Here is a 2937-nt window from a genome sequence, read left to right on the forward strand (position 1 = left end):
GGGGGCCGCGGGTCCCCCCCCCCCCCCCCCCCCGCTTCAGCAGCATCGCTCCCCAACAGGCTCCTGGAGCTCAGACAGCGTCTCCTTGCCCCTGCCTGACCCCGGCGAGGCCACCCAGGGCTGAGAACAGACCCCCTTGTGTTTCCCCCCCCACCCTGAATCTGCTTCCCGCGACCGCCTCGGCCGAGCCTCCTCCCAAAGCAAAAAAAGTTCCCGGGGTATCTGGGTGGGACCTCCTCCCCGGGGGGCTGTGCAGGTTGGGGGGGATGAACCCCCCATTTGCTGGGTGGCTCCTGGCCAGCGGTGCTGCTCCCCGGGGTTCTCCCTGTCTTTGCATTCCTCCCTCCTCTCCATCCCTTTCTCCCCGGGTCCCTGCCTCTCTTCTCCCTCCCCACTGCTCGGTCTTGCTTGCTCCCCCAGCTCTCCCACCGCCGCAATCGGCAGCAATCCCCGGGGTGGACGAACCCCCTCGCTCCCCGCATCTCGGGGACCATCATTGTCTCCCGCCGAGCCGCCCGCTGCCTCCCAGCCCTGTTGTTCTCCACGAGCGGAAGGCTCACCATATGCCTGGGCTCCTCACGGCGATGCCGAGCAGGAGGGTTTCACCCCGGTTAGGGTAGGTCTGTCCAACGGTGGGTCTGTCCAGCCGCCCCCGATGGCAAGGGTGTTCTCGCTCCCTTTCTCCCCGCTGCAGAGGCCGGGGCTGTGGGAGCCGGAGTCGTTTTCTGAGAGCTCCCACGGCCGCCTCGCGAGCCCTTTTATCGCTGGGCTGCCACGGTGATTGGCTCTCAGCGTCGTACCGTCTTCCAGCCGCTTGCTCCTTTGTGTGAAGCCAACCTCTAACCCCAAACCTTCCCCGGCCCCTCTCTTCCCGGGCTCCCTCTCCCAGCAGCCCCCAGACCCCCGCAGCCTCCCCGACCCCGCTGCCAACACCGCCGACCCTGAGAACTTTGCCTCCTCTTTCCTCCCCGCCGGCAGCGTGCGTGCAATTACCCCTCCGGCATAATTAGCTTTTGCCCAGCCTCTCCCCCCATGTTCTGCGTGTGCAGATGGGCTTCGCTCAAGACTTTGGACGCGGCCTCGGGCTCTCTCAGCATGGCACTAACGCACTCGTGTAAGGTTTCCTGCAAGCATCCCTGAGGATCTGTCCCACCAGGGTCTGCAAAAGCCAAACTCGCCCCCACCCCCAGCCTCAGCAAACTGTTTGCAGAGGAAGGATCTTATCAGGCAGCGGCAGGAAAGGGGGACCCCAATGCCCCCAGCTCCTAACCCCCCCCCCAGGGGGGCAAAACTGAGCCATCATGATTTCAGAAATCCAGGTTTTACTCCACAGAAAGTTGATGAGCCGTGCGTGGGAGTGGTGTTGCGTAAGGTGGTCCGTAGATCTCCCAGAGCAGGTTCTCACGGGGCGAGCAAAATCGCTGCCAGGGCAATAAAGGCAGCCTCACCCGCACTGTCCCTGGGGTTTGGGACCGGGTGGCTGAAGTTTGGAAGGCTGGGATTTCCCCAGGAACAGGGCAAAATGTTGGGAAAAAATAGGTTAAATATTAATAGTTAAAACCTGAAGGGAACTCGGAGGTGTTTTGAGACCAACCAAGGAAGCTGGGATGGCCGTGAGCTGGCAGAAAAGCAGAGGGACCCTGTGGCTCTGAGGACTTCACCTTAACCTCCCAAACCCTCCAGTGGGGGATAAATGGATGCAAAATATGAGATGGACTGGTGGGAAGAGCTTTGATAGTGGTGATGCAGGAACATATATTCTCGTTTGGGCTCCTCAATGCAGCATGGTGCTGCTGGAAAGAGCCAAATGCTGGCTGGAGGTGGCCCCAAGTCTGAGGCCAGAGGCAAAGGCAGGTGATCTTTGTCTGCAGAGTTTGTCTGTAATTCCCCATACAAAAAAAAAAAACAACCAAACAATTAAGGAATTTATGGCGGTGTTTACTGGACAAGGAGACAGCGGTGATATGATTTACTACCTCTGTCACTCTGCGTTGCCCAAATAGCATCTGTGATGAAAAGGCTTGCTGCCACCGAGAGCAAATAAAAGAGGAATTTGACTCGATAGTAAAATTAGCTGTTGCCAAGCAGATCCAGACCCAGCGACGGGGATGGTCATACGTATCACGCAACAGGAGACTGGCAGGGCTTCAAAAGCCAGTGTCCATCTGGACATGGGGAAGAGCAGAAGAGCATCCAAGGCATCACCACGGCTGCCCCGAAACGAGGGCAGGCGTGTGGGAAGCCTCCAGCGAATGAGTCCTGGGCTCTGGGCGTAAATGCACTGGGCAAATGGATCCCGTCTTCAGGCTTGGTCTGCCTCCCCTCCCCACAGCATCGCCCCGCAGGGACGGGGTCTGGAGGAGGAGGGGGCTGGGAGCTCATCCTGGCACCCACCCGTGGGGGATGCAGGGTGGGTGCAGACCTGCGGCCTGAGCCCACGTCCCACGGGAGCTCCCCCCCGCCCCGGCAGCAAAGTCCTTCTTGCAGCCCCTCTGCCTGCTGCCAGAAAAGCTGCAGGTGTCCCCCCCCATACGTGCACAGGCACACGTGTGCGCAGGCACACATATGCGCACCCACACATGCCTGCACACCCATACCCACGCAAAACCACGCTAGCACGCTCACACGTGTGCGCACCCCCCCCCCCGGTGCCTGCACATATAGGCACACACAAGCGTGTGCATGCACATGGACACACACACACGGGTGCACGCACACGGACACACACACGGACACGCACACACACGCGTGTTCACGCCCTCGTGCACACACTCAGGCCCTGCCATGGTGGGGCTGCACAGCCGGTGCCAGGGCTGGGGTCCTCTGGCCTGCGCCCACCTCAGGGTGGGCCTCGCTGGGGGGGTGCTGGGGCTCAGCTCCTTTTCCCGTTGCTATGGTGACGCGGAAGGCCCCAGAAGATGGAGGGGGAACGGGGAT

General features: G+C 60.9%; 1 protein-coding gene across 1 annotated transcript in view; it reads right to left on the bottom strand.

The window, feature by feature from the left end:
• LIMD2 (LIM domain containing 2) overlaps positions 1-777 on the bottom strand; it is a 13507-nt gene extending 12730 nt beyond the window's left edge. The window contains exon 1 of the mRNA XM_010561375.1: positions 561-777. The gene's annotated coding sequence lies outside the window, so the exon portion shown is untranslated. The remainder of the gene's footprint in view (positions 1-560) is intronic.
• Between the last annotated feature and the right edge of the window lie 2160 nt (positions 778-2937).

The sequence above is a fragment of the Haliaeetus leucocephalus genome, unplaced genomic scaffold (assembly GCF_000737465.1).
Source record: "Haliaeetus leucocephalus isolate CR32 unplaced genomic scaffold, Haliaeetus_leucocephalus-4.0 Scaffold144, whole genome shotgun sequence".
Classification (NCBI taxonomy): domain Eukaryota; kingdom Metazoa; phylum Chordata; class Aves; order Accipitriformes; family Accipitridae; genus Haliaeetus; species Haliaeetus leucocephalus.